This window comes from Ovis aries, chromosome 5 (assembly GCF_016772045.2).
Source record: "Ovis aries strain OAR_USU_Benz2616 breed Rambouillet chromosome 5, ARS-UI_Ramb_v3.0, whole genome shotgun sequence".
In the NCBI taxonomy this organism is placed as follows: domain Eukaryota; kingdom Metazoa; phylum Chordata; class Mammalia; order Artiodactyla; family Bovidae; genus Ovis; species Ovis aries.
Window position 1 is genome coordinate 8,536,906 of NC_056058.1, and position 27,033 is coordinate 8,563,938.

A 27,033-nucleotide genomic window follows, 5' to 3' on the forward strand; every position below is an offset into this window, starting at 1 on the left:
CAAACCAGTTCCAGTATTCTCATCAGTACACTCCACAAGGACCTGAGACTGAGCCTAATAGCTCAATAGGGTAAGACCTAAAACCAAGGGGGAAATAGGCAGTTTTAAAATTCAAACTGCTCGGAATGCTCCCTCAGCCAAGCCTTACAAACAGTAAAGCCTTAGTCATTTTAGCAAGCAATTTTAATGTCTTCCAACTGTTTGTAAGCTAGTAAGTTTATATTGTAAACTTACAATACAAATTTTCAGTCAAAGGAGAACTTAAGTCCAAGTACCTTTGTCATCAACTGAAGTAGAGTTATAGGGTGTTAGCTGCCGAGGAATGTACAGTGACGTGGCATGTTTTTCTAGCAGAAGCATGTTTAACTATGATGAATAAGATCCAGACCTAGAATGCTGGCAAACATTTCCCCTGCAACAGCCCTTGGTGAGGCATATATTTCAGTGCCTCCTCCCTCTTAATTGGAGAAGGAAGTGGCAAACCACTCCTGTACTCTTGCCTAGAAAATCCCATGGACAGAAGATCCTGACACGCTACAGTCCATGGGATTACAAGAGTCAGACATGACTTAAGTGACTCAATCTCTTTTAATATATTAATTTAAACCTTATTCTCCCTTTGTTGATAATGATGGTATGTAGCACTTGATTTAGGAGAAGGCAATGGCACCCCACTCCAGTACTCTTGCCTGGAAAATCCCACGGATGGAGGAGCCTGGTAGGCTGCAGTCCATGGGGTCGTGAAGAGTCGGACATGACTGAGCAACTTCACTTTCCCTTTTCACTTTCATGCATTGGAGAAGGAAATGGCAACCCACTCCAGTATTCTTGCCTGGAGAATCCCAGGGATGGCAGAGCCTGGTGGGCTGCCGTCTATGGGGTCGCACAAGAGTCAGACATGACTGAAGTGACTTAGTAGTAGTAGTAGCACCCTCTTAATATTCAACTAAAAAAAGATTATTACATCAAAATTGTAGGCCAAAGAGCTTACCTTGCAATTATTTCATTTCCTATAATATTAAATGTATGTGTAGAATCATTCAGTTCAGTTCAGTTGCTCAGTCGTGTCTGACTCTTTGCGACCACATGAACTGCAGCATGCCAAGTTTCCCTGTCCATCACCAGCTCCAGGAGCTTTCTCAGATTCATGTCCATCAAGTCGGTGATACCATCCAACCATCTCATCCTCTGTCGTTCCCTTCTCCTGCCTTCAATCTTTCCCAGCATAGGGGTCTTTTCCAGTGAGTCAGCTCTTTACATCAGGTGGCCAAAGTAGTGGAGCTCCAGCTTCAGTATCAGTCTTTCCAATGAATATTCACCACTTATTTCCTTTGGATTGACTGGTTTGATCTGGTAGAATCGTTAGCCCATACTGCCTCATTTTAAAACTGACCAGTCAAGTTCTTTGCTTTCATATAGGAAATTCAGCATGTTTTCGCTCCTGTTTTTCTTTTAAATTATAATATGCTTTCAACCTAAGAATTGGATTTTTATGATCAAGATTACTGTTTGCCCTTAGATATGTCATTATGTATACAAATATTTGTGCAGAATTTCTGAGAATTTAAAATTTTGTATGGTAAAATCTGTGTCAGTCATCTTATGCTCTCTCCAATATTTTTTTAACTGAAGGAATTGAGCCATCACTCAAATATTCTTCATTTGCAAATCCTTGCCTTAAACAAAAATAAAAAGGAATATTTTTCTTCATACGTGGTGCAAATGCATCACACTTTTGCATATTTTGAACTACTTTCCACATCTCTTATTCCTCATGGTCCTTTCATTCTAAATCTATTCTAAAAGTTGCACATGATAGCAAGGTTAAAGGCTCAGGGCCACATATAATGATTCTTTGATCAGATTGTGAAAATGGCACTTGCTTCTTCTGCTGATTGCCTGCTATTTCCATTTCTTTGATTTAAGCTTCTCTATAAAATTTCAGCAACTTGCTCCATTAACTTTTTTCTACTTTCCTAAATTGATTCACCTCCTTAAGTGAAATATATGGAAATGCCCATATATCTCATAAGACTGGGTGCATCTGCTAAGAATAATTTCTTTGTTATTGATAGATAAATGCTATATATAGTTCAGTTTAGTGCCTCAGTCATGTCCAACTCTTTGCAACTCCATGGACTGCAGCACACCAGGCTTCTCTGTCCATCACCAACTCCCAGAGCTTGCTCCCAGAGGATGAGATGGTCGGATGGCATCACAGACTCAACGGGCATGAGTTTGAATAAACTCTGGAGTTGGTGATGGACAGGGAGGCCTGGCATGCTGCAGTCTGTGGGGTCACAAAAGGCAGACATGACTGAGTGACTGAACTGAACTGAACTGAAAAGATTATTTGGGAAGGAGACTATATCAGGGTCATTTGTCCTTGGGCTGAAGAAATGCCCGTGATAGCAGAGCTAAAGCCCTGGGGCCACCTCTTGTGATTCTTTGATCAAACTGTGAAAGTAGCACTTTCTCCTTCAAGTTTCTGTTTGCTATTTCCATTTCTTATATTTCAACTTCTTGGATGGAGAAACAGTGTCAGACTTTATTTTTGGGGGCTCCAAAATCACTGCAGATGGTGATTGCAGCCATGAAATTAAAAGACGCTTACTCCTTGGAAGAAAAGTTATGACCAACCTAGATAGTATATTCAAAAGCAGAGACATTACTTTGCCGACTAAGATCCGTCTTGTCAAGGCTATGGTTTTTCCAAAAGTCATGTATGGATGTGAGTTGGACTGTGAAAAAGGCTGAGCGCCGAAGAACTGATGTTTTTGAACTGTGGTGTTGGAGAAGACTCTTGAGAGTCCCTTGGACTACAAGGAGATCCAACCAGTCCATTCTGAAGGAGATCAGCCCTGGGATTTCTTTGGAAGGAATGATGCTAAAGCTGAAACTCCAGTACTTTGGCCACCTCATGAGAAGAGTTGACTCATTGGAAAAGACTCTGCTGCTGGGAGGCATTGGGGGCAGGAGGAGAAGGGGACAACCGAGGATGAGATGGCTGGATGGCATCACTGACTCGATGGATGTGAGTCTGAGTGAACTCTGGGAGTTGGTGATGGACAGGGAGGCCTGGTGTGCTGCGATTCATGGGGTCGCAAACAGTCGGACATGACTGAGCGACTGAACTGAACTGATGCATCTTCAGCAACTTACTCCATTAGCTTTTCTGTCCTGTCATCTGTGCTTCATCTCTTGTCATTTTTCTACTCTCCCAAATTGATTCACATCCTTAAGTGAAATAAGGTTGTGAAAATATATCTCACAGACTGGCTATATCTCTTAATGATTTCCTTATGAAATGTTATATACAGATCAAATTGATTTCATTTTAGTGAGTGAATAATAATCGTGAGTTCTGTTACCTTTTCAGAAGATAAAAATTACCTTGGTGACTAAATCCAGTGACATAATTTCATGAATCTAAGTGTGATACCTCAGGTTATCACTTTTTTGTTCATCATTTCTTTGACATCACTACCATAATTTCTCTTCCCCTAAATGTTAGCATTTAGTGTGTTTCATAGCAAGGCATCCCATTTTATTCCCTCTAGGATCTTGTTCTTTAGCTCAGTGTGCATGCATGTCATCAGTGCGTGCTCAGTTGCTCAGTTGTGTCTGACTCTATGACCTCATGGATTGTAGCCCACCAGACTCTTCTGTCTGTGGGATTTTTCAGGCAACAATACTAGAGTGGGTTATCATTTTCTCCTCCAAGGGATCTTCTTGACCCTGGGATCCAACCTCCATTTTCTGCATCTCCTGCATTGCAGACAGATTCTTTACCTGCTGAGCCATTGTTATCAGAGTCACTAGGAAAGCTGATCATCAAGGCATGTCTCCAATGCTAGTCTCTGTGAAATACCAATTTCAATAAAAAGTTTGACATAATAATGTCTAGAGTCTAAGATGACCTTAACTAAAATGAAGCACATATTTATACCAGATTTTATCTATGAAAATTATTTTTTCTGGTGTACATTTACTTACCAATGTATGTAAAACCAGTGTCCATATGTAAAGGGGTTTATCACTGGCATGAAAGATCGTTATAATTATAGTTTATATTGAATCACCTTTCTTCTTCTGCTTGAAAACTTACATTGTTACCTACAAATATGATTCCTTCCATTGTTCTAAATGAAATATCTTTCCTGTTCTAAATTTTATCATAACCACTAAAGGACATTGAATGAGCAATATAAATATTATGTGTGTGTGTGTGTGTGTGTGTGTGTGTGTGTGTATCTCCAAAGTCCAGCTCACTAGGGAGCTTAAATTCCTTCTGGTCCTGTGATTCAAAGTCACAGATTTTTGAACAAACAGGCATATCCTTTTAACTTGGATGGTTACCTACATGAAAACCTCAATGGAATCACTTTTTAATACAGTTATATGAAATAGACTTGAATAACTGAGTAATTATGAATGCTATTCAAATATCAGAACAAATGTCTAGAATGAGAAGCCATACGTTATTATAATTTCACTCAGCTGTTCACTTGGATTATTTTATCAGTTGGTTGCTGCATAACAAGTCGTCCTAAAAGCAAATGGTTTAACATAATGTCTTCACTCTCAAACAGGAATGCACTCTGAGGATTTGATCTGAGTTCTGATAGTCTCTTCTTCATGTGTCTGCTGTCAGCTGTCAAACTCTATTTTGTGTTTTGATGTTCCCTCCATGATGGTGTGTGCAGTTGTAGCGCTCTTCTGTTTTGAGTCATTTTATGCCAATTTCTTCTTTTTATATACTCAGGTTAGTCTTTAGTTTACAAGAAAACACTGAAATGGTATTTCAGTGTCAAACGGTATCAAATGGTAATTTCTTCATATTATTATCACTATTCTTATATCCATATATAACATTTTTCTTTCTTCCTCGTTTAAAGAGACATCTCCCAGTTTTATGTGTGGCTCAACTACATGGACTTTCCTTGTTACCTTGAACCATGCAAAACCAGAAGTTTTAAATTCTAATTCCTCGAAGAGTAATTACATACAATAAACCACCAGTTTTTAAAGTAGACTATTTGCTGAATTTCAAAAATTAGCTGTATATACCACCTGGTTCATTTTTTAATAGTTCAAAAAATGCACAAGTTTTAAAAGTTATTGTTAATAATGTAACTGACCTGAGTCTCAGGTTTACTTACTTCAGAAGAAAATTTGAGATGACAAATCCAAGCTTCACACGGATGCTGTGAAGAATGAATGAAATATATTGAAACACCTTGCTGAGTCCTTTCTTTTAGAAAAATTGTTTCTGTTAGAAAAGTCATTGGCTTTTCCAGCCTAAGTTCAAGGTTAGATGTATATGTATATATATATGTGCCTGCATCTGTATACACCTTTCTCTGAAATTAATACACTCACACTTGTATGCACATGCCTACAGTCTCATTTGTAATCCCATCACAAGCTGGAAGAAAACTTGAGAGGAAGTTAGAGGGATGGAAGTGAACAGATGCTTGAAATAACAGAAAATAGAAATAATTTAGAAATTTTGACAGAAAGCTTTTAAGCAGAATGTGTGCCTGTAATATTAATTTATGATTTACGTTTCTCATCTTAAATCCTCAAAGACCTCACAGTTAGAACCGTATTTACATTTAGGCAATGAGAAATTCTCTCTAGCAGCTAATGAGTCAGAATACCTCAAAAAGAACTTAGTTTTCTCCTTTTGTTTAAGGTAGGATTTCACCACAAAATACCTTTAGATAAGGGAAGCTCACTGATTGAATTGAAAGGTTTAAATTCAGCTCCAAGAACAATATGTGATTGGACACATATCTGTATTAGATTCCTACTGCTCCCATAAGAGACAGGTTCCATCCCTGGTTTGGGAAGACCCCCTAGAGGAGGACATGGCAACTCAACTCCAGTATTCTTGCCCTGAGAATCACCATGGACAGAGGAGCCTGGAGGGCTACAGTCCATGGGGTCGTAAAGAGTCAGACACCACTGAAGCGATTTAACGTGCATGCATGCTCTTGTAACAAATTACCACACTAGAGGCTTAAAACATATACCTGTCTTGAAGTTCTATAACAAATTACCATGCTAGTGGCTTAAAGCATACATGCATCTTAAAACTCTCCAGAAGTATGAGCTAAAATTATGATGTCTGCAGGCCCATGATCTTCCGGAATGCTCCAGGGGACAATGCGCTCCCTTCGCTGTTTTACTTCTAGTGGCCACCAGCATTCTTTGGTTCTTGGTCTTTCCTCCACCTTCAAACCCAGGTGCAGAGCATTTAAAAATATCTATCTGACTAATTCTTCTTCCTTTCTCTTCCGCATTTGGAGGAGCACTGTGATTACATTATCCCAAGTTGAATATCCATGATAATCTGATTATCAAGATCAATGATTATCCACTTTATTCCATTTGCTAATATAATCTCAGGCTTCTCTGGTATCTCAGCTGGTAAAGAATCTGCCTGCAATGCAGGAGATCCTGGTTAATTCCTGGGTTGGGAAGATCCCCTGGAGAAGGGATAGGCTACCCACTCGAGTGTCTTCCTTGCTACCTAGATAGGATATTCAAAAGGTCTTGAGAATGGGCTGTGGTTATCTTTTGAGTATCTTATTCTGCCTACTAAAGCGTCTTTTCTCAGATATATATCATTTGATGTCACTCAAAAGTTCTTTTTAAAAAGATTACTTTAACTGGAGGAAAATTACCATACGGTATTTTTGATTTTTTTTTTTTTTTGCCATATATCAACATGAATTGGCCATAGGTATACATGTGTCCTCCTCATCCTGAACCCCCCTCCCACCTCCCTGCCTGTTCTATCCCTCTGGGTTGTCCCAGAGCCCTGGCTTTGTGTGCCCTGCTTCATGAATTGATCTTGCAACAGATCAGTCATCGGTTTTACATATGGTAATGTACATATTTCAGTGCTATTCTCTCAAACCATCCCACCCTTGACTTCTCCCACTAAAAAAATCAAACAGAATTTACCACTGCTTACAAAGTGAGTGAGATGTTCAAAATTACACACATGGAAGATTCTTGATGAAGACCTAAAACAGTTTATGCCTGAATCTAACAGAATCATTTTCTTGCTACCCAGACAAAGACCTGCAGCGTCAAGAACATGTAGGACACTGTCAGAAATGCAGAGTCCCTGGTACCTTGAATCAGACCTGCTGAATCATAATTTGCATTTGAATTATAGTCCTTGGTAATTTTTAAGACTAGTCAATTTAAGAGAGTACTATACTAGAATAAGTTTTATTCCTTTTCACTGATGGTATTTGAGACAGTATATTTATTGTATTGGATACTGTCCTATGAATTACATTTGTAGGATCCCTTTAGACACTGAAAAACATGACCAGCTGCAAAGTCATCTCTGATTGAGAATCACTGCCACAGAACTTGTTAACTAAAAGTGTTTTGATAATCAAGACTCCCAGTCAGGACTTTCTTATACTTTTGAGCAGAACATTAAACCCCTCTGTGGCTCATGCCTATAATGGAGAATGAAGAACCTAAGAAGACTACATCACAGAATGAACTTGTATAAAAATTAAAGTGGACAGTCCCTATAATGTGCTAAGTTAGGTTATAGTGTATGTGCAGTGCTGTGCTTAGTTGCTCAGTCATGTCTGACTGTTTGTGACCCCATGGACTGTAGTCTGTCAGGCTCCTCTGTCCATGGAGATTCTCCAGGGAAGAATACTGGAGTGGATTGCCATGGCCTCCTCCAGAGGATCTTTCCAACCCAGGGATCAAAACCAGGTCTCACACATTCAGGCAGATTCTTTACTGTCTGAACCACTAGGTGTATAAAAATATCTAAATTTGCAGAATTTAGTAACAGAACCATGTTCTTGCTACCCAGACAAGGACCTGCAGCATTAAGAACATGTAGGATCTTGTTAGAAAAGCAGAATCTTTGGTACCTTGAATCAGACCTGCTGAATCACAGTTTTTATTTGATCTATAGTTCTTGGGAATTTTTAAGAACAGTCAATTTAGAAAAATGCTGGACTAGAATAAATTTTCTACTTTTTCACTGATAGTATTTGAGTCAGTACAATTATAAGTATTGGATACTGTCCTATGCAATACATGTGTAGAATCCTTTTAGATCCTGAAAAATATAACCAGCTGCAAAGTCATCTCTGACTGCAAATCACTGCCACAGAATTTATGAACTAAAAGCATTCTGACAATTAAAAGACCTGATCAAGACTCCATCCCTTTCTTGGTCATACCTTTGAGCAGAACATTAAACTCCTCTGTGTCTTATTTCTATAATAGAGAATAAAGTCATAATATATAAGAAGACTATATCACAGAATCAACTTCTATAAAATTAAAGCAGACAGTCCCTATAACGTGCTAAGTTAGGTTATAGTGTATAAAAATATCTAAATTTGTCTGAGATTTAAAAACACTCATAATGAAGTACTAAAGGACAGCTCTTAACTTCTGATATAAGCATAAAAATCCTGATTGGGTTGGCAAAAATGTCGGAGACCCAAGGAGTGTAGTGCCCAAGGTTTTATATGAAAGGACAAAGTTGTCACACTCATAAAATATTTTTTAGAAATATCAGGAGTTATGTGTTCACCACTAGTGAAAACTTAAAAGATCTGAGGGACTAAATTAAGTGAGAATTCTTAACCTTAGACTTTGAGGAAACTTTAGCTCAGATTGGGATAAGATGCTGGGATGGTTTAGACCTCTGGACACAGGACAATTAACGAGAAGGAGTAATAAAAACAGAATTCACCTGCCTTGTAAACTGGTCTCTTAGGAACAAAGAATGAACTGGAAAATTTTCCTTTCTGTCCAGACCCCTGTCCCCCAGGGAAACCAGGTACAGAGTATGGGTGTTACAACAGAAAGGTGCCTACTGAGAAGCCAGGTGAGCTATAAAATCTCTCTGCTGTGGTCCCCTCAGCCTGAGAAATCTTGGACGTCACAGAACATGTTTCCTTTGAAAACCTGAGTTTGGCTGGGAAACCAGTCCTTTACTCCCTCCAGCTGTCTTGTGGGCACAGAGCTTCAGTCTCTATTATCAACCCTCCAGGAGGCATTCGAGCTTCCACACAAAGACCTTTCTTTCAGTTCCCATCTAGGTGAGTTTGAGAGCCCAGTAGACACTGTGGGAGAAAAATACAATGCAAACCTTGAACATTTGTCTGAGGTCACCTGTGATTGAGTTCAGCCTAACTCAGATACCAGAGATTAGTGTGGTAGTTTGCTACCCGGATTATTGTGTGTGCAGGCTCAAACACTCAGTCACGTTTGACTCTTTGCAACCCCATGGACTGTAGCCTGCTAGGCTCCTCTGTCCATGGAATTTTTCAGGCAAGAACACTGGAGTGGGTTGCCATTTCCCCCTTCAAGGGATCTTCGCAACCCAGAGATTGAACCTGAGTCTCTTGCATCTTCTGCATTGGGAGTGGATTCTTTATCACTAGCACAACTCAGGAAACACTAATTCATAAATAAATGTATTTACTTAGGACTAAAAGAAGAGCATGGGCTTTGCAGATGGCGTAGTGGTAAAGAACCTGCTTGGCAATGCAGAAGACATAAGACACATGGATTCAAATCCTGGGTTTGGAAGATCTCCTGGAGGAGGGCATGGCAACCCACTTCAGGACTCTTGCCTGGAGAATCCCATGGACAGAGGGGCCTGGTGGGCTACAGTTCACAGGCTCGCAAAGAGACAGACACCACTGAACAACTGAGCAGGCACGCAAAAGAGAAGCAAACACTGACCTCAGTAAGGTAAGGCTCAGTGTTGCCAATTAAATGATGAAAATGGATGCTCAAGTAGAAGAGAGAATGGGAGGCATAAAGTGTTTCCAGTAAAATTTGAACATAAGCCTAATGACAATACGAAGTAACAAGAGTGGAGAAATAAGTTATTAGATGTGGACAGATGTACAGTGAAGTAAGGATTTTTTTTAAAGACGGGTCGTATTTGACTGTTTCCATATTAATGAGTAAGATCTGAACTAAGGGCTTCATGAAAATATATCCCTGCAAACATGTATGTGATGGCTGATTCATGTTGACGTAGGGCAGAAACCAATAGAATATTGTAAAGTAATCATCCTCCAATTAAAAATAAATAAATTTAAAAAGATTCTTGACAGATAGTACCTTCTCTTTGTTGCAATGTTCAGTCACTCAGTTGTGTCTGACTCTGTAACCCCATGGACTGTAGCCTGCCATCTCCTCTGTCCATGGGATTCTCCAGGCAAGAATACTGGAGTGGGTTCCCATTCCCCCCGCCCCCCACCCCCAGAGGATTTTCCCATACAGGGATCAAACCCACATTTCCTGTGTCTCCTGTATTGCAGGCAGATTCTTTACCCACTGGGCAATTAGGAAAGACCTTTGCTGAAAAGTTTTATATGCATTCTCATATAGAAAGAGTTGGAAATGACTGAACACACACAAACACAGACACACACATATATTTATCTCTGTGTTACACATTTACTCTGTTGATCAAAAACTGTCTGTGAGAACCATTTGTATGCTACAGTTGGAGTGTTTTAATTCCTGTCTTTGCTCACATTATTCAAAATAAATTGGAGGCTTTATTTTCTTTCCACAAAATACTTGCCATTTAGTTGTTTTATGTATATATAGATGTATTTCTGAGAATGTTTGGTAATTTATAAAATTTATGTGATCAGTCAGTCATATGGTGTTCCCTCCATTGGTTTTACATTCTTTATTGAAAGATTTGAGCTGTCACTGTAATATTCTTCACTTAGCAATACTTGTTTTAAAAACATACCAGTCATTGTTTTCCTGCATATTTTTTAGTGCTAATTAATCACTTATTATGGGCTTCCCAGGTGACACTAGTGGTAAAGAACAAAACCTGCCAATGCAGGAGACATAAGAGAAATAGCTGGATCCCTGGGTCTGGAAGATCCCCTGGAGGAGGGCATGGCAACCCACTCCAGTATTCATGCCTGGAGAATCCTATGGACAGAGGAGCCTGGAGGGCTGCGGTCCACAGGGTTGCAGAGAGTTGGACATGACTGTAACAACTTAACACACACACACACACACACACATACACACACACACACACACAACCACCTATTAACATATTTCCAACTTTTACTCTCTTCTTCTTCATTGTTCCTTTCAATCTTTTGTGGTTAAATGTATTTCTAAAAGTTGTATTACCATTAGACATCATATAGAAATCATTTTTTAACCATTTGATTAAATGTTACCTTTGTCTTTCATGAACATATTTGAATCCATGTATCTTTAGTTAAGAAAAAATTTGAACTTGAATACTGCTTCCTCCTTGCATTTAAAATAGCTTCTCTTATTTTATTTCCTGGCAATTTAACATTGAATTAGTGGCCAATGTTGGTATCATTAAGTTATTACTGTTCAGGTCTTTATGAAACTTATAGATATTCATTCAATCTTGTTACATTCAGTTATTTTAAAACCACTACCACTTAACCTAGCTTTGTTCTCAGTAACATTGTCCCACATATGCTTGGTTTCTTTTAAACTTTTCTTTCTATATTAGGTACAAACACCTATTCGTATACTTTTCTACAAATGTATGAATAGAATCCTATGCACATCACAGAGACTCTTGATTCAGTGCAGTCTTTTTTTTTTTTTTTTTTCCTACCTTTTCCTTTACTGGTCAATAATGCCCCAGGGATTTTCTTCCAATCAACTAGTATTCAGTGTAATATAGGTTCATTATTTTAATAGCTGTTTAGTTAAGGGGCTGTGCTGCTCACACTGCAGACTGTCTTTCCTAATCTTTCTCTTCAAGTTGCTATTATATCATTCCTACAAAAATATTTGAGATTGTTAAATTTAAACTGTGTTTCTAAGCAAGAGCAACTCTGTTTCCCTGGGAACACTGAACAATGCTTGTAGAAATATCTGTCTGTTACTCTTGGAACAGTGGGTGGAGGTCCGGGATGCTCTAGGCATCCTGCAAGGCACAGGACAGACCCCACCACAGAGAACAACCTGTCTGAGAATGTCAAGAGGTGCTGAGACTGAGAAGTCTCCAGTTAAAGAACTTCTGTACTTTTAATATCTGTGCTGTTGTTTGGATGGCTTTCCCAACAGTGTAACATCTTAAATTTCTGTCTGCAAATACAGATAGTGCACCTTTGCTCCCTGTTTCAAAGTACCACTGTAAACTGTGTGACAACTCTGCAAGTATTTCCCCAGATGGATGGTTGTGAAAAAGTGTTCTTTTTTTAACTGTTACTGAGCTTGATAAAAAATAATACCTTGAATTGTCATTTTGATGTGTCGATTTTTTTATTATATGCCCATATAATATAAACCTTTTATTCTACCACCATCAGCTTTTGAAAAGACTTTTAAGAATTGTTGTTTCTCAGTTGACCTTTTGGGGGCTGTTTTGCCATAAAAAAGCTTTTTTATTTTACTTAGTTAAATATGTCTATCTTATGCTGGATATCTTGCTTTAAGGCAGTTCAGCACACTTGTGGATTTTAGTGTGTAGTTTTCTAAGTATTCACCAAAAAGGACTGGTTTTTACATTGGATCGATAATCCGTCTGGTTTATTTGATAATCTAATCTTCCCAAATTGAAGTACAATCTTATATGTATTTAATGAAATCTATAATTGAGAAGTAAATCCTGATTCATTCAATATATAATAACTGAGAATCTAATGTGTCATAATTTTCAGGAACGTTATATAATATATTCATGTTTACACATTTCCCAATTTAATTCTTTTTCCATTGGATATCAGTAAATCATTACTTTTTGCTTGAGTTAGTGTGTGAAACTCCATTCAATTTTTTAAAAATACAATTGCTTTGGGAATAATTTATTCAATTATTTTTCCTGCAATTCCCTTTATTTTGTAACTTCACATATATTTAAATACGTTTCTGTTTGCCTGCATACATGCTAAGTGGCTTCAGTTGTATCTGACTGTTTGTGACCGTATGGACTGTAGCCCACCAGGCTCCTCTGTTCATGGGATTCTCCAGGCAAGAATACTGGAGTGGCTTGGATTCCCTTCTCCAGGGGATCTTCCTGACCCAGGAATTGAACATGCCTCTCTTATGCCTCCTGCATTCTTTACCACTAGAGCCACCTGGAAAGCCTGTTTCTATATAAGTGCACATATATTCACATATCTTTCTGAAAGTACAATAGTAATTCGCCTCCATTTAAAATAAATTTATATTAAAAAAAGAAAAGCTATAGGTCAACAATAATAGGAATGAAAAGAGAAAAACAACTACAGATACGTACAGATTGTGATAATAAAAGGATATTACGGAAAAAAATAGTACCATAGCAGTTGAAGTCTCTAATGATTAGGATTTTGCATTGTCATGGTAAAGTAATAGTACAATGAACATCTATTATAATATAATATAATGTCTTCAGGCATGAATCCTATGAAAAAAAAACATATTCAGGACAAAAGGATGGATTGACATGGTGTCTATAGAATTTACAGAATATAGTTTGAAAAGCCTTTTGCATGTCGAACAAAGACTAGAATAGCATTGTGGTAGGCTCATCAGATTTATTTTAAAAATATGACAGTGCATAAACTCCAAGAATAACAAACACACAATGCCCCATAAGAAAACTGGGAAAGAGCTTGCCTCATTCCCTATAGAACAGTAAAAAATTGGTCAAAGAAATGGAAAAGATTTTGGGAAAATGTCTTCTATTGCTTTATATAAAACACATTTAGCTTTTGTTGTTTTCCTTTGGATACTCATTTTTGTTGGTGGCTCAGACGGTAGAGCATCTGCCTGCGATGAGGGAGACCTGGGTTTGATCCCTGGTTCAAGAAAATCCCCTGGGGAAGGAAATGGCAACCCATTCCAGTACTCTTGCCTGGAAAATTCCATGGATGGAGGAGCCTGGTGGACTACAATCCAAGGGGTCGCAAAGAGTTGGACATGACTGAACTACTTCACTTCACTTCACTTCACTTTATTTACTTTGCCCATTTTTCTTTTGGGGTAGTCAAATATTTCAGGTTTCATTCATTATAAAAGTATAACTGTTCTGTCAAGGTAAACATGTATTTTCTTTTTGAAAATTTTTTTTCCTGGGCGTCAAGTAGAGATAACTGGAATTGGAATGTTGCCAAACAAAGGAAGCTTTAATTCATCACGTAGTCTCGGGGACTATTAGAGCTTATTAAATCTTTTACCCCCTAATATCTATTTCATTTCCCTCTCTTCTCTTTCCCTCCACCTCTCTTTCACACACACACATACTTTTTATATTTCTTTAAATACAAAGCTGAAAGTGATCATAAAAATGAACCCCAAGTTTATTGATCCATCGGCAGTCTGTGAACTGGAATTTCTGGGTACAATTTATACATTCTGTAAGAGAAAGATGATCTGCCATGATCAGCTTGAGTTATAATGGTATATGGTGTGAGGAGGGTGGTTCTGGGTGTGAAATGTGTAGTAGGAACATAGCCCAGGAGGACATGGTGTGAGAGTGTTTGTGTGTGTGTGTGTGTGTGTGTGTGTGTGTGCGTGTGTGTGTGTGCTTGTGCCTTGAGAGCAGTTCTTAAAGCAGAGGTGCTTGGACTCATATATTAAGGTGCCCTATATCACGGAGCCCAGACCTCAGTCAGCAGAAGGTACTAAGGATGGGAGATGCTTTAATTCACCGGATGCTTTTGCAACTAAATTCATAAAGTGCAAAGAACAAACATTTTCCTTAGGTCTTTTGTAGTGGCCATTCCTTCGCCAGGCACATATTTCTCTAGACATCATACTAGATCATTCTCTCCCTTTCTTGAGCTCTCTGTTCAATTATCACCTTGTTTGTTGGCCTTACCTGAACACTCTGTACATGAAAATACCTCCTACTACTCTCTTTTATATCTAGTTTTGTTTTCTTCATACCAACTGTTATTACTTAACATATTATATTTACACATCATCTTTCACCATCACTGGATTGTGAACATTTTTGTTTTTCGGCACCATCTATTTGTTACCTGTATTTGTTTGGAGGGACTTGCCAGGTGGCTCAGTGTTAGAGAATCTATCTGGCAATGCAGGAGAGGAGGGTTCAATCCCTGGGATGAGAAGATCACCCAGAGAAGGAATTGGCAACATATTGCAGTATTCTTGCCTGGGAAATCCCATGGACAGAGGGGCCTGGCAGGCTACATACAGTCCAGGGAGTCTCAAAAGTGCTAGATCCGGCTTAGCAACTAAACAATATGTGCTTTGAACATGGTTGACACTCAATGTATTTTTCACATGTATGAAAGTATTTCTGATTACAACTGTAGAATGCATGATTTCTTTGGGAATATGCTGAGAATGGGTGAAAAATGCCCAGGTAGAGATGAAATAGAACTTTTCTAAACACAAGATATTAAAATTAATTTATTGAAAGCAAAATAGAAATTGCACTATGCGAGTTATGCCAATTTGTGTGAAAATTATTCACATTATTTTCATTTTTCCTGGTAGTCACCTCCACCCCATGGAACCAGGTAACAATACACAATTTTCTGAATTTTTTCTTCTGGGATTCGCAGAGGATCCAAAACTGCAGCCCCTCATCTTTGGGCTTTTCCTCTCCATGTACCTGCTCACTGTGTTTGGAAACCTGCTCATCATCCTGGCCACCATCTCTGACTCCCACCTCCACACCCCCATGTACTTCTTCCTCTCTAACCTGTCCTTTGTAGACATCTGCATCACCTCCACCACCATCCCAAAGATGCTGCAGAATATTGAGAACCAGAGCAAAGTCATAACCTACGAAGGCTGCATCGTCCAGGTGTACTTTTACATATTCTTTGCAGGATTAGATGACTTCCTCTTGACAGTGATGGCCTACGACCGCTTTGTGGCCATCTGCCACCCCCTGCACTACACAGTCATCATGAATCCTTGGCTCTGCGGACTGCTGGTATTGCTGTCCTGGATGATGAGTGCTATGAATTCCTTGTTACAAAGTTTGATGGTTTTGCAGCTGACCTTCTGTACAGAGGTGGAAATTCCCCACTTTTTTTGTGAACTCAATCAGATGGTCCAACTTGCCTGTTCTAACACCTTTCTTAATGACATGGTGATGTATGTGGCATCAGTGCTACTAGCTGGTGGGCCATTTGCTGGTATCCTTTACTCTTACTCTAAGATAGTCTCTGCCATATGAAGAATCTCATCAACTCAGGGAAAGCTTAAAGCATTTTCCACTTGTGCATCTCATCTCTCAGTTGTCTTCTTATTTTATTGTACGAGCCTGGGAGTGTACCTTAGCTCTGCTGCTACACACAGCTCACGCTCAAGTGCAACAGCCTCCGTCATGTACACTGTAATGACACCCATGCTGAACCCCTTCATCTACAGTCTGAGGAACAAAGACATAAAGAGAGCTCTGAAGAGAGGCTATGGAATAATAGCTATAGAAAGGCCAGTTGTCCTGGGGCAGATGAAGTGCCCTTGACTGCATTGCTCAAGCCTGAGAATCAGAAATTGTGACACTTTCCTCAGTGGGGAATAAAATTTGCTCCTTCTATTTATTTTCTTGGATATCCATTTTTATAAAACTCCAACTTTTCTATACAATCTCAGTTACTCACTTTATTAAACTTTCTTTTCATTCTATTATTTAGGTATTTTTTTTAAAGTTGTGCTTTTTTCTATTTCAAAATTTTCAAAACTTTGAATATGAAATATTTGGGCATTTCTATTTTTTATGGAGTGACATGAGGAATAATACTTTCTTAAATGACAAATGTCACCCTGAGTAATTTTTGCCTTGCTTTCTGGAAAAAAAAATGTCATGAAATATATTACTCATGTAAAAAATTGTACAAGTGAAATCCAAGGCAATTTATATAATTTTATAAAAGGGTGAACTGAATCAGAGGGTGTGGAGCTATAGATAAGGAGGGTTGATTGCAATGCTACAGGCAGATTTTCAATTGCACAAGGTGCCATTGCTTCCAAACTCTGCATTGTTCAAGGGTCAAATCTTTCTATATGTTCAGCATGCGTATATACCTCATGATCAAAGATGACTCACTAGAGAGCTTGATTGCATATCCAGTCATGTGGTTCAAGTCACAATTTGTGCAAACATGTTTGCCAATATCCTGCTTACCTGGGAGGAAACTGCAATGGAATAACTTTTTAGTATAATTATCTGTAATATAATTAAGAAAACAGAGTAGTGAATGCTATCTTTAAAGATCAGAATAAATGCATAGAATGAGATTATAGGAGTTGATCTCAGTTCTATACCATTTTTTATTTTATTCATTTACTTGTTGCTGCATAACCACTCATCCTAACAGTAACTGTTCTAATGTGATGTCTTTATTATCAAATGAGATTTAATGTTAAGGAGTTGTTCTGATCTCTACTGGATTCCTCATGAGTCTATGTTTCTCAGTAATTCTATATGTTGGAACTCTAAAGCTCATCCATGAGGTTGTATGGAGCCATGTAGCAATTCTTTCCTCACTAACATGTGATAATCTACTCCATTTATTTGTGTATTTTAATTTTTTTGCTTATGCATGTGTCCTCAGTGGTGTCTGATCTTCATGAACACATGGATTGTAGCTCACCAGGCTCCTCTGTCCATGGGATTCTCCAGACAAGAATACTGGAGTGGGTTGCCATTTTCCCTTCTGGGGATTTTCTTGACCCTGGGATCGAACCTGCATCTCTTGGATCTCCTGCATTGGCAGGTGGATTCTTAACCACTGAGCCCCCTGGAAACCCCCAATTTTAACCTTATAGCTTGTGGGGGAAAGTCTGTCATTGGTGACGTCAGTATTATGGTGGCAGACGACACTCTGTTTGTTTCTCCCCTCAATCTACAACTTGTAGATAACATCATGCATAAATAAAGTTTTTTTTTTTTCTACTAAACACTTCAGGACATCAGAGATACACACAGTTGTACATCTGAAAGGGAGCAGATTTTTCACTTGGAGGAGGTGGAGCCAGGGGAACAGCAGAGGCGGTGATGCTGATCCACCCCATGGTTGAGGCAGTTGAGGCTGCAGCCCCAGAGCACCTAGGTGTCCCATTGAAGGTGGTGCGCATAACCCCGGCCTCCTGGATGCAGCAGCACCTGCAGCCCCAGGGAACCAGGCATCAGTGGGAGGCCCTCACGCAAGGTCACCGTGCATGTGGCAAGAGCACCTACCACTCTATGACCCCTCCCCAGCAAAGATGCCAGCCACATCAGGGACACTGACAACACCAGGTCACCACTGATGCTGGAGGCACAAACATTGATAGCAAGGACAATGACAATGTGTCTGGAAGAGGCCATGAAATGCAAAAAATGTAGTTCCTCAAATATGGCAGGAGCAGCTCATGAGAAAGAAACCAAAAACTTGTGCCACAAAGTCAGTTAATCGAAAAATGCAGAAGGACCTCTGTTAGCAATCTGTTGAATTGTTAGAATCAAAGTATACAAGGCTTTACATACATAAGAACACTGTTTGCTTCCTCAAATGCATGGACAGAGGAGCAACCCACTGAGCACCATGAAAAACCACAGTAACATGGAATCACAAAAAGAAAACAACAGTTTTCCATGAACTAATTTAATGTCATGCAAGAGTATGATTAAGCAAGTGGAGAATTCAAAATAGTGTCATGAAGAAGCTCAACAAGCTACAAGAAAACTCCCCAAAGACACTTCATTTAGCTAAGGAATAAAAATAATGAACATAAGAACAGTTTCTAAAATAATGAAAGCTCTTGAACATAAGTAAACAGAAATTCTGGTGCTGAAGAACTCAGTAAATGAGATGAAGGATGAATTGCAAAGCGCTGGAAGTGGAGACCATATGCTGTAGAGAGATAGTGAGTTCAAAGGTAGAATGATTCAGGTAGATGTGAGGACAGAACTAAGAATTTTTTTTTTAATGAAGTTATTCTCTGAGAAACTTCTGACTCTACTAGAACAGGTAAGAAGGATACTGAGTGTCTCCAAAGCAGAAGAGAGGGAGAAAGGAGCAGAGAGATTAGGTATAGAAATAATAGCTGAGAATTTTCCAAGTCTGGGGAAGGAACCGAATGCACACATCTACAGAGGTATAATAGGACACATAAATGTTTCAATGCAAAAGACCTTCTCCAACACACACGTATTTAAACTGTCAAAAGTCAGTGAATGAAAAGACTTCCCTGGTGGTGCAGCAAGCAAGAATCTGCCTGCCAAGGTGGGAATAGAAACTGTGGGTGATGCCTGGTCTGGAAAGATTCCACATGCCACAAAGTCACTATCCCGGGCACCACAACTTCTGATCTTGTACTCTAGAGCCTGAGCTCTGCAGCAAGACAAGTCACCACAGTGGGAAGTCCTCGTACCACAACGAAGAGTAGCGCCCCCACCTCCACAACCAGAGAAAGCCCCCACAAAGCAAGGAAGACTCGGTGCAGCGAGAAACAAAACAAACAAACAAATAAATAAATAAATTTTTTTAAGTCAGTGAAAGAATATCGTTTTTATATACTAATAATCTATATAAAATAGGCAATCAACAAGGACCTAGGGAATTAAATACAGGGAAAAAACTCAATATCTTGTAATAATCTATACTGGAAAAAGAATCTAAAAAATAATATATATATATATATGTATACATATATATATATAATTTTGCTGTACACCTGGAACTAATATGACATTGTAAATCAATTACATTTCAATAAAAGTTATTAAAAAGAAAGAATATTAAAGATATTTTAAAAAAAGTGAGCGAAAGCCAAAATCACAATGAGGTACACTTTCCACAGTAAGAATGGCTATTATAAAAGAGAAAAAAATCAACAAGTTGATGAGGGCCACATGAGACCAGGAAATGATACACAAATTTCAAATTTTCTTCTTCTACAATTATCAGAGAAACCAGAAATGCAGCACCTTATATTTTCACCATGTACCAGATCATGGTGCTTAGAAACCTGCTAATTATCCTGGTCACCATCTCTGACTCCCACTTCCACACACCCATGTAATTCTTCTTTGCCAATCTGTTCCTTTCACCACTATCCCAGAGAAGGCAAAGCCGTAACCTGTGAATATACTTTTACCTACTCTTTGTAGATTTGAGCAGCATTGTGCTGACCACAAAGACCTATGACCACTTCATGGCCATCTGTCAAACTCTGCGCTATCCTGTTGCCATGAACACCCCCCTGCCCCACACACTTTGTGGATTGCTGGTTCTGGTGTTTGGTTCATAAAGTGCCCTACCTTCTTTGTTACAAAGATTAACAGTGTTGCAAGGGTCCTTCTGTACCTTCTTGGAATTCTGTACTTTTCCTGTAAAAGCAAATAAGAGGTCCAACTAGTCAATTGTGACACCTTTCTTAATGACACGATGATGTAATTTGAAACTGTTATATTCCAGGTTGGTAATGGACTGGTTCCAAATTGGGAAAGGAGTATGTCAAAGCTGTATATTGTCACTTGGCTTATTTAACTTATATGCAGAGTACATCATGAGAAATGCTGGGTTGGATGAAGTACAAGCTGGAATCAAGATTGCCAGGAGAAATAGCAGTAACCTCAGATGGCAGAAAGTGAAGAGGAACTAAAGAGCCTCTTGATGAAAGTGAAAGAGGAGAGTGAAAAAACATTCTTAAAACGCAACATTCAAAAAACTAAGATCATGGCATCTGGTCCCATCACTTCAAGGGAAAGAGATGGGGAAACAAGAAACAGTGAGAGACTTTATTTTCTTAGGCTCCAAAATCACTGCAGATGGTGACTGCAGTCACGAAATTAAAAGACACTTTCTCATGACCCAGAAAGATGTTGTGGGGAGGGAGGTGGGAGGGGGGTTCATGTTTGGGAATGCATGTAAGAATTAAAGATTTTAAAATTTAAAAAATAAAAAACTAAAATTAAAAAAAAAAGTAAAAAAAAAAAAAGAAAAAAAAAAAAAAAGAAAGAAAAGCTTTGACAAACCTCGACAGTGTATTACAAAGCAGGGACTTTGCTGAAGAAAGTCCATCTAGTCAAAGCTATGGTTTTTCCAGTAGTCATGTATGGATGTGAGAGTTGGAACATCAAGAAATCTGTGTACCGAAGAACTGATACTTCTGAACTGTGGTGCTGGAGAAGACTCTTGAGAGTCCCTTGGACTGCAAGGAGATTAAACGAGTCAATCCTAAATGAAACCAATCCTGAATATTCACAGGAAGTACTGATGCTGGATTCAAGCTCCAATATTTTGGCCACCTGATGTGAACAGCTGACTTATTTAAAAAGACCCTAATGCTGGGAAAGATTGAAGGCAGGAGGAGAAGGGGACAACAGAGGATGAGATGGTTGGATGGCATCACCAACTCAATGGAGATGAGTTTGAGCAAGCTCCAGGATATGGCGAGGGACAGGGAAGCCTGGCGTGCTGCAGTCCATGGGGTCACAAAGAGTCAGATACAACTGAGTGACTGAACAACAAATGTCTTCCCTGGGATCCTTTACTGTAAGATAGTTTCCTCTCTATCTGGAATACCATCAGCTTGGGGGAAGTACCAAGTGCTTTCCACCTGTGCATCTCACCTCTCACTTGTATCCTTGTTTTACGGGATGGGCTTTGAGTGTACCTCAGCCCTTTGGCTACTCATGCCTTTCTGCTTAGAGTCAAGTGCAATCACCTCGGTGATGTACACTGTGATCACCCCTATCCTGAGGCCCTTCATCTATAGACTAAGGTATGAAGACATACACAGGGCTCTGAAAAGATTACTTGCAGTGGCAAGTATCAAAGTACCACCAATGGTAGTGTTAAAGAAGTTCCCTTCTTTTCAGAGTGTAAAGAATTTGAACTGGAATCTGATATTCTGGCTCAAATGATCAGAAACACAGTCTCTGGACCACTAGAGACCTGAGGAATCCAAATCTGCATTTGAACCACAGACCTTGGTGATTTGTGTGAACAAACTGTATGAACAGTGAATTTATAGATATTCTTGTCTGGAATAGGATTTCTCACATTCTTACGCTGCCTTGGGCAGGAAAATTATTTGTAATGGGTGCTGTTCAGTGGTTTATAGGAGATTAGTAGCATCCCTTCAGCTATTGCCAAGTATCTCCAGTGTCAAAATCACTGGTTGAGAATCACTGGGACAGAGTTCCAGAACTAAGAGACCTCAATCCAGACTCCAGTCTTACTTGGTTTGTACTTTTTTTCTTTATTTCAATTTTATTTGTAATAGATTTATTATCAAAAAGTCTGATAAAAATGACAAATGTTCATTATTAAATATTGACATCAAATATACAGTACCATTCATACAGTTTTGAGTACCTTTGAAGTGGATAAACTATGTCACAGCTATTTTCTAACTGAAAGCATCTGCCATATATCTGCTCCTTTCCCTTCTCAATGCCCCTACTTTCATCAGTTCATACTACACCTACTGAGGAAGTTTATTAGGACCCTTTCCTTCAAGTGTTTTTGCTATTTCAACAAAAATCCAACAATTCTCAAAACATAACGAGTCATAGTTTAATAGTTTAATGTATTTCTTTGTGTTTGTTTCCAGATGACTTTCAAAGTTCCATTAGAGCATTTAACCAATACAATATTGTAAAGTAATTAACCTTCAATTAAAATAAATAAATTTATATTAAAAAAGAAAAAGAAATAAATGAGATTATAAAAACAAGATTCCAAAAGGTTTAAATGCTCTAATGGTTTGTACTTTTAAGTAGAACATTAAATCCTTCTGAGTTCCAGTCTGACAACAGAGAATGGAGTTCATAAAAGTGCTACCTCAAAAAACGCACTATTTAAAAAATTGCATCTGAGAATCACTGTAAGGTGCTAAGAGAGTTTAATGGTCATTGTTAGTCACTCAGTTGTTTCCAGCTACTTGCGACCCCATGAACTGTAGCCTGCCATGCTCTTCCATCCATGGGATACTCTAGGGAGGAATACTGGAGTCGGTTGCTATTTCCTCCTCCAGGGAATCTTCCCGACCCAGGGATCAAACCTGTGTCTCTCACATCTCCTGCATTGGCAGGCATATTCTTTACCACTGAGCTACCTGGGAAGCCTGGTTTATGGTCATACATCATATATCATATCAGGCTTCTCTGAGAACTCAGTTAGTAATGAATCCGCCTGCAAAACAAGAGACCCTGGTTCAGTTCCTGTGTTAGGAAGATCCATTGAATAAGGGATAGGCTATCCACTGCAGTATTCCTGGGCTTCCCTTGTGGCTGCAATGCGGGACACCTGTGTTTGATCCCTGGGTTGGGAAGATCCCCTGGAAAAGGGAATGGCTACCCACTCCAGGATTCTTGCCTGCAGAATTTCATGGATTGTTTAGTCCATGGGGGGCAAAGAGTCAGACACGACTGAGCGATTTTCATTTATCATATCAACATATAAATCTTTTTCTTATAGTTATAAACATTTTATAATGAGAGACTAAAGGGCAGCTGTTGACTTCTGATATAACTGAGAAACTTGTGATTGGCTTGGAAAAACTAGCATGAATCCAGGCAGTATAATACCCACACTTTTATATTGAAGGAGCAGTGTTATCCACAGTTCTGAAGAGGGAAATAAAAACTCCTAGAGGAGAACAGAGGCAAAACACTCTCCAACATAAATCACAGCAGGATCCTCTATGATCCACCTTCCAGAATTCTGGAAATAAAAGCAAAAATAAACAAATGGGATCTAATTAAAATGAAAAGCTTCTGCACAACAAAGGAAACTATAAGCAAGGTGAAAAGACAGCCTTTGGAATGGGAGAAAATAATAGAAAATGAAGCAACTGACAAACAACTAATCTTAAAAATATACAAGCAACATTGGCAGCTTAATTCCAGAAAAATAAATGACCCAATCAAAAAATGGGCCAAAGAACTAAATAGACCTTTCTCCAAAGAAGACATATGGATGGCTAACAAACACATGAAAAGATGCTCAACATCACTCATTATTAGATAAACGCAAATCAAGGCCACAATGAGGTACCTCTTCACACCAGTCAGAATGGCTGCAATCCAAAAATCTGCAAGCAATAAATGCTGGAGAGGGTGTGGAGAAAAGGGAATCCTTTTACACTGTTGGTGGGAATGCAGACTAGTATAGCCACTATGGAGAACAGTGTGGAGACTCCTTAAAAAATCACAAATAGAACTGCCATATGACCCAGCAATCCCTCTGCTGGGCATACACACTGAGGAAACCAGAAATGAAAGAGACACATGTACCCCAATGTTCATTGCAGCACTGTTTATAATAGCCAGAACATGGAACTAACCTAGATTCCATCAGCAGATGAATGGATAAGAAAGCTGTGGTACATATACACAATGGAGTATTACTCAGCCATTAAAAAGAATACATTTGAATCAGTTCTAATGAGATGGATGAAACTGGAGCCGATTATACAGAGTGAAGTAAGCCAGAAAGAAAAACACCAATATGGTATACTAACACATATATATGGGATTTAGAAAGATGGTAATGATAACCCTGTGTGCGAGACAGCAAAAGAGACACAGATGTATAGAGGGGACTTTTGGACTCTGAGGGAGAGGGAGAGAATGGGATGATTTTGGAGAATGGCATTGAAACATGTATACTATCATGTAAGAAACAAATTGCCAGTCTATGTTTGATGCAGGATACAGGATGCTTGGGGCTGGTGCACGGGGCTGATCCAGAGAGATGACATGGGGTGGGAGGTGGGAGGGGGGTTCATGTTTGGGAACTCATGTACACCCGTGGTGGATTCATGTCCATGTATGGCAAAACCAATACAGTATTGTAAAGTAAAAAAAAGTAAAAATAAAAATTTAATAAAAAAATTAAAAAATAAAGATTTTGGTAGTTTTTTTTTTTTAATCTACCACAAATCAAAGCTTTGGAGACCCAAGGGACCTCATCAAGACAAATCCTCAGTGTTATAGTTAAAAAAGAATTAGATCTCAGGGGTGTGATGATGTTCTGGGAGACTTAGTTCTTTGAAAGCAGGATAACCACAGGGGAAGGAATGATAAAAACTGAATCACCCAACTTATAATGCAATCACCTAGTAACAGAGAATCAACAGAAAAATAATTGCATTGTGCCCAGCCCAGTGTCCCCAAGGGAAATCATGTATTGGAGGCTGGAGTAACAAAAGGAAAATATGCCCAATTAGCTGACATGTGTCTATGCTTGCTAAGTCAATTCAGTCCAACTCTTTGAGAACCCACGGAATGTAGCCCTGTAGGCAACTCTGTCCATGGGATTCTCCAGGCAAGAACACTGGAGTGCGTTGCCATGCAGTCCTCCAGGGGATTTTTCTGACACAGGGATCAAGCCCCCATCTCCTGTGACTCCTGCACTGCAGTTGGATTCTTTATCACTGACCGCAGGAGAAGCCCTGTGAGCTGACCCAAGAAGCTGGAAATATCTCCTTTGCTGCAGCCCCTCAGCCTGTACCATTTTGGTTGGTGAGGACCTAGTCCTTAATTTAGATTCCTGAATCTGTCTGGGAGCCAATGCTTGATTTTATCCCTTCCTGTTGTCTTGTTAAGTACAAAAATTCGGTCTGCATCATTAATCATTTAGAAAGGAATTTGGACCTCTACAGGGAAAGCCTTTTCTCTCAATTTGCAGGCAGGTGAGAGCTCCGCACACGTTTCAGGAGAGGGCCAGAGAGGACAGAAGCCAGGAGCATGTACCTGAGGTCCCCTGAGGACCAATCTAGCATAGTCCAGAGGCCAGAGGTCACTGTGGTTATTTTCTGGCTTTCCTAATATTAGTGTATCTATTTAGGTCTAAAAATAAAGTGAACCCTTCACTCGTCAATGTTGACAAATGGTAATAGAGAAAGTTCAGTTAGAAGAAATGGTGATGGTGGTTTAGTTGCTAAGTTGTGTCTGATCCTTTTCCAACCCCATGGACTGTAGCCCACCTGGCTCCTCTGTCCATGGAATTTCCCAGGCCAGAAGACTGGAGTGGGTTGCAATTTCCTTCTCCAGGGAATCTTCCTGGCCAAGGGATTGAACCTTGGCCTCCTGGATTGCAGGCAGATTTTTTTATTAATGAGCCACCAAGGAAGCCCCATGAGAAGGAATGGGAGGCAAAAAGGCTTTCAGTAAAAGTAGACAATAAGTCTAATAATCTTATTTATGAACTGAAGTAAGCAAATAGGAAAACTCCACTAGAAAAAGCAGTATTCTGCTTCTTCATATAAAATATATCCAACTTTTGTTGTATTTCATTTATTTCTGATTTTGAATTGATAGTTTATGATCCATTTACTTATTCCCTTGGGATATTTAAACTGTAAGATATATCATGTCATTTATATATCCTTGTTTATGTCCTTGGAAAAATATATTTTTCTTTATTATTATTTCTTGGACATCAAGGAGATGCCACTGGAATTGGAATACTGGTGAAGCAAAGAAACTTTTTGTTGATGCATTGTCTCAGGGGTCACTTGAGTTTATTGCATATTTTCTCTCAATTTGCCTATGTCCATTTCATTTCTCTTTTTCCCTTCTCTCTCATGCTTTTCATTCTTCTCAAAATGCCAAGAAGAAATTGGCCTTACCAACGTTGATCCCCAAATTTATTGTTCTATAGGAATTTTATAAACTGGAATTTGGGGATGGGATGCGTAAGGAGACAGGAGGGAGGTTCAGAAGGGCGGGGATATATGTATGCCTATGGCTGATTCATGTTGAGGTTTGACAGAAAACAACACAATTCTGTAAAGCTATTATCCTTCAATTAAAAAACACATAAATTTTAAAAAATCTTGGAACTTCTGAGTAAAAGTTATACATTCTTTTGGAGAATAATAATTTGATCTGACAAGCTCGTTGTGTTAAACACTCATTGCCTAACAAGGGTGGATCTGGGTGACCAGTTTATGATAGTAACACAAGCCAGAAACATGTGTGTGTGTGTTTGTGTGTGTGTGTGTGTGTGTTTGCCTGTGCCTTGTGAAGAGAGACCAGTTCTTAAAGCAGAGACATCTGTACTCATATGTTGAGAT

General features: G+C 39.0%; 1 long non-coding RNA gene and 1 pseudogene across 1 annotated transcript in view; both read left to right on the forward strand.

Annotated features, from left to right (window-relative positions):
• LOC132659866 (uncharacterized) overlaps nucleotides 1-27,033 on the forward strand; it is a 995,695-nt gene that overhangs the window by 458,362 nt on the left and 510,300 nt on the right. The gene's annotated exons all lie outside the window — the stretch shown is intronic.
• LOC101109614 (olfactory receptor 7A17-like) lies at nucleotides 15,485-16,483 on the forward strand (annotated as a pseudogene).